The sequence below is a fragment of the Loxodonta africana genome, chromosome 10 (genome assembly GCF_030014295.1).
Source record: "Loxodonta africana isolate mLoxAfr1 chromosome 10, mLoxAfr1.hap2, whole genome shotgun sequence".
Taxonomy (NCBI): domain Eukaryota; kingdom Metazoa; phylum Chordata; class Mammalia; order Proboscidea; family Elephantidae; genus Loxodonta; species Loxodonta africana.
In genome coordinates, this window is record NC_087351.1 from 107,042,369 (window position 1) to 107,047,941 (window position 5,573).

At 49.0% G+C, this 5,573-nt stretch overlaps 1 pseudogene; it reads right to left on the reverse strand.

Annotated features, from left to right (window-relative positions):
- Positions 1-3,287: 3,287 nt before the first annotated feature.
- Positions 3,288-4,235, reverse strand: LOC100662466 (small ribosomal subunit protein eS1-like; annotated as a pseudogene).
- Between the last annotated feature and the right edge of the window lie 1,338 nt (positions 4,236-5,573).

Sequence of the window (5,573 nt, forward strand, 5' to 3'; positions counted from 1 at the left end):
CTCTTAGCTGAAAGAGCGTGAGGTTTTGGAGGAGCCCAGCTCTACTTAGGAAAAGAACAGACAATCCTGAGGGCAGGTGGAGAAAGGAGAAGAATCAGCAGGGGCTCCGAAGCCCCCCGAAGGTGCTGAGGGTGGGGCTCTCGTCAGGATTCTGAAGGAGCAGAACAGTGACCACGGGGCAGATGGGAAAGGCTCCATTGCCCAGAAACGCAGGAGGCCCTGAGCGATGCCAAGTGCGCCCCCTCGTGGTCGCTTGAGGCCAAGCCTGGAGCTCAGAGAAGAATCCTGCATTTTCGTCTTTCGGTAGCCCGTTGCCGTCTGTTCCAACTCCTGGCAGCCAACTGTGTGCAGAGTAGAAATGCACTGCATAGGGTTTTCATGGCTGTGACCTTCTGGAAGCAGATCACCAGGTCTTTCTTCTGAGGTGCCTCTGGGTGGGTTTGAACCCCCAGCCTTTTGGTTAGTAGCCAAGTGCTTAACCCATTCGTTCCACCCAGGGGCTCTCTTTCAGGTAAGGGGGCAAAAAATGGGTTCAGGAAGAGGAGGAAAGGACCACTGGTCTTGGAGTCAGGATACCAGTCCCAACCGTGCCACTAAGTCGCCAGGTTTCTTTGGGCAAGCCCTTTTTCCTCTCTGAGCCTCAGACACCTGTCACTGATGGAGCACTGATCCTGAACTAAGCCCAGGCCAGGTCCTGAACTAAGCACTCTGCGTGCGCTACCTTAGCCAACTGAGGACATGGAGGGAAGGTGCTAGCTGACAGAGGAGGACACTGAGGCTCAGAGAGGTTAAGTGACTTACCCATGGCCACCCAGCTGCTCAGTGGCAGAGTTGGGACTTGAAGCCCAGTGTTTCTCATGGTCTTTGACTGTCCGTGGTCCAAGGGCTCTGTGGGAGAAAAAAGATTGACAGGAGGCGTTGGGGTCCTGGCAGGGTGCCAAGGGAGGGGTTGAAGACCCAGTTGATGGGAGATTCAGGCTTAGAGAGACCTCGTAGCAGAATGCATAGTCTTTGCAGGGGAAGAAATTATGGCACCGCTCAATTAGCCATCAAAGCAATGTTCTCTGCCCACCCAGAAAATTGTTTGAAAACATATTCAACGGAAGCATCATCTGTCTTCTGTGAACTTGTTTATTAATCTCACATCTGCCCACACCAAGTTTGCTGCCTCTGAGTAGCCCAGCAGTTCTTGAATATCTATATGTCCACCCACTCACCCATCCACCATTCATCCATTCACCTACCCACACACCCATCCATCCACCAACCCACCCATTCGCCCACCCACCCATCAATCACCCATCAACTTATCCATCTATCTACTCATCTACCTATCCACCCACATACGCATCCACCTTCCACCCACCCACCCACCCATACATCCATGCACAGCACCTACTCACTTACCCACCCACCCATCCTTTCACCCATCTACCATAAGAAAAATTACCGAGCCCTGAGCTACTGGTGCTTTATCCTCAGGAGCTTCAAATTAGCTATTATGATTCTCAAGCATGTAACCCAATAAACAAAAAGGTTTTGCATCAGTTATCTATGGCTACACACTCTTTAGCAGCTAAAGCAACAAGTATTTATCATGTCACACAGAGTCTGAGGGTCATCAACATGGGAGCAGCTTAGCTGGGCAACCGGCTCAGGGTCTTTCATGAGGTTACAGTTAAGATGTCACCTGGGCTACAGTCACCTGAAGGCTTGACTGGGGCTGGAAGATGAGCTTCCAAGATGGCTCCCTCACATGGCTGTCAACAGGAGACCTCAGTTCTTCACTGGTTGTTGGCAGAAGTCCTCTAGGTTCCTCATCACAGGGTTCTCCCGACAGGGCTGCTTGAGTATCCTCACAACATGGCAGCCGGCTTCCCCCAGAGCGAGTGATCCAAGGGAGCAAGGAGGAGCCTCCATGCCTCTTACATGTCTCTGAAGTTGCACCATCACTTTTGCTTTATTCTATTTACCCAAGGGGAGGGGAATTAGGCTCCTCTTCTTGAAGGGTTGAGTATAAAAGAATTTTTGGATATATTTTAAAACCACCGCATGTGCGGTCAGTGCCGAGACAGAAGTGTGCAGGGTGCTGAGAAGACCGGGGGTAGGGAGCGTGGTCGGTTCTTCCAAGAAGAGTAGGGGGTTCAGGGAAGGCTTTATAGGGGCCTTTATAGGGGCTAGGCTGTACCCCTGACCTGCACTGTGACCTCGAACAAGTCCCTGCCCCTCTCTGGGTCTCTGTGTTATGTAAGTTGTTGTTGCTGGTTGCCGTCGAGTTGATCCCGTGTGTGCAGAGTAAAACTGCTCCAAACGGTTTTCAAGGCTGTGACTTTTCAGAAGCAAATCGCCAAGTCTGTCTTCTGAGGCACCTCTGGGAACTGCCAACATTTCTGTTAGTAAAGTAGTTAACCACTTGCTCCATCCAGGGACACTGGAAATAAATGAAGACCACCCAGATGAGATCAAACAGAGGCTATTCATTGAGATCTTGCTCTAGCAAGGGAGATGGCCCCCATCACCTGCATTTGGCAGAGACCAAATGGGGGCAGGGGAGTAGGAAGCTTTATAGCAGAAAGAAGAGAGGGCTACACGTGTGCCCTGATTGGAGGGTGTGGCGTGGGGAAGCTGGCAGCAGGCTACCTAGAGGCGGGCATGTGAGGGCGATTGGTTTGGGGAGCACATTTGACTTTCTCTGGTAGGTCCTGAGTTGGAAGCTGGCTGTCATTGACCAAATCCTGACCATTCTGGGCCCAGCGCTGCAGAGGTTGTGGATCGGCGTCCCGTGGTGGTAGCTGCAGAGGTTAGGGGTTAGAGTTTATTGTCATTTTGTATATTCAGTCTCTTAGGGTCTTCCTCTGGAAAATGTAGGGGTTGGTTCACTCGGCTTTGAGGTCCAACCCAGCCCTGACATTCTAGAAAGCTGGATTCTCCCCCTGGAAATGAGGTGGACAGTGATGGAGATGTGCTGGATGGAGAAAGGATGGGCCGGTCAGCGGCTGCCAAGCCAGAGGCAAGTAGAGTTGAGAGAGAGACATGTGAGTGCACTCTAAGGGACCCTCCTCCTCATGGAGTCCCCTAATCCTATGTGACCCAGAAGCTTAGACTTATCTTAGGTATTGGCCTTTGGCATAAGAGTTTGCTTGGAGGAAAATTCTGTCTTGTTTTTGTTTTTTCAGGAGCAGCCCTTGTGAAGAAGGCTGATGTTAAACTAGGCCTTGAAGTGTGGGTTTGGGTTTTTTTGTTCGTTTTCCCACAAATTAGCTCTTTTAGTTGCCACCATTGAAAGTCTAAGCAGATTCTTGAACTGGTGGGTCATATGCATCAGCTCGTTCAATTTCAGCACCTGTCTCACCTCCAGTAGCTTTTTCCAGAATCACTGCCTTCACCATGAAGCTCCATGAGTTTTCCCAACTGAAATTGGGCTTCTTCCACATTTTTATTTTTCTAAGGAATGCACGGTGGAGAGGATAAGTAGACTGGCAAGTCTTTTCTATGTCTTCCCTGGGGCTGTCTGGAATCAGTTTATTGACCACTTCTTTCAAGGCATTTGTCTTAGGATCTGGAAGACCTGATGGTACTAAGGGAGCCCTGGTGGCACAGTGGTTAAGTGTTTGGCTGCTAAACCAAAAGGTCAGCAGTTCAAATCCACCAACAACTCCTTGGAAACCCTAAGGGCCTGTTCTACTCTGTCCTACAGGTTTGCTATGAATTGGAATCGACTCAGTGGCAATGGGTTTGGTTTGGGTTTATTGGTACAGAGCATGAGAGTCTTCTGAATCTGATTGTTGTGTTTTTTAGTAAAACCAACACAGAATAGATGAAGCAAATAACTGTTGGTCATCTTGGCAGCAACATGAGCTTCGATCATGGAGCACGTTCTGTCATGGGTGAGATCCATGCCACAGAAGTCGGTCAGGCAGTTTTTACCCTGAACACCCTCAGTAATTAGCCTGAATTTTCTAAATGCAACGTCATCGCTCCCCAGATCAGCAAGGCTCATTTCAAAAACATGACCCTTGAGGCCATCAGATGCAATTCTGGTTCCTTGAGTTGTGACCACTGTTTTCCCAATATTTCTTACATTGGACAAAGCTGATGCCTACACATAAGACCAGTCTTCCTTAGAAGATGGTTCAATCACTTTCTTCTTGGCTCCTCTTTTGCCACCTTTTGTAAGGGGCTTGTTCTTGCCAACCGCCATGGTGCTGCCCAGAGAGTCAGGAGGTGTGGTTTTGGTTTTGAGTGAATAAGGCGGTGAGACTCCCGGGGGGAAAACAGCTGGAGCAAAGGTGTGGCTGTGTGCTTCTCAGAGGAAAATGAGAGACATTTATTAAAAGCTTGCCCTGAGTCGCGTGTTGAGGTTAAATGTTTGCCTGGATGTTTAAGTCTCACGGGGATACCGCCAAGGGGGTGCCTTTACCCTCACTGACAGATAAGAGAGTTGAGGCTCAGAGAGGTGTAGTGACTTACCATGGTCACAGATGTGGGAGTCAAACCCAGCTCAAGTATCTCCGGTGCCCATGAGCTTCCAGTCGCAGGATGCTGTCGGAAAGGAGCTATGGTAGAACTCAGCATCCCAGGTGGGGTTCCCAGCAGGTTTCATGCTCGCTGGGACCAGGGTTGGGCTCCAGTGACTGAGATAGTTTAAAGTTTTTATTTTGAGATAAATTGTAGATTCATATGATATTGTAAGAAATAATACAGAGAAATCCATATACCCTTCACCCAGCTTTCCCCAATGGTAACAACTTGTCTAACTATAATACAATACAACCCACTGCTGGTGAGTTGATCCTAACTCACAGTGACCCCATGGGACAGGGTAGAACTGCCCCATAAGGTTTCCAAAGCTGTAAATCTTTACAGAAGCAGACTGCCACATCTTTCTCCCTAAGAGTGACTGGTGGGTTCGAACCGCTGACCTTTCAGTTAGCAGCCAAGTGCTTTAGCCACTGCACCACCAGGGCTCCTTATAATACAATAAAACAGCCAGGAAATTGACTTTGAAACTAATCTACTAACCTTGTTTAGATTCCATCAGTTTTACATGCACTCGTGTGTGTGTGTGTGTGTGTGTGTGTGTGTGTGTGTGTGTGTGTACACGTCTGATTAGTTCTATGCAATCACATTTTCCCCGTGGCAAGACTGTTTAATAAAAGAATTTTAAGTGAGTTTTGGGCTGGATTTGAGCTGGAGACAGAGTTCTGATCAGAGGTCAGGAAATAAGTGTGGGATGACAAAACAGAGCCCCTGTATGTTACAGAAATGGGGCAGGCGTCCCTGGCAGGAGGGGAGGGCTGGGAGTCCTTGAGGCAAGAAGACAGACAAGAGGGGACAATGCCTCCCACCCCGACTCCCGCCTTCTCTGAGTGGCGCTGTGGTGTACACACAGACTGAGCCTAAACCCCAGCTCCTCTGCCACCTGGCTCAGTGACTAGGGTGGAATTCCTCTACCTCCCCAAGCCTCGGTTTCCTAATCCAGCAAATGGGAAGAACATTGCCCTCTTCAGCAGGTATGTCTCATTTATTTATTTACTTATTTATTGGATTAACAAGATGGCAAATATAAAACT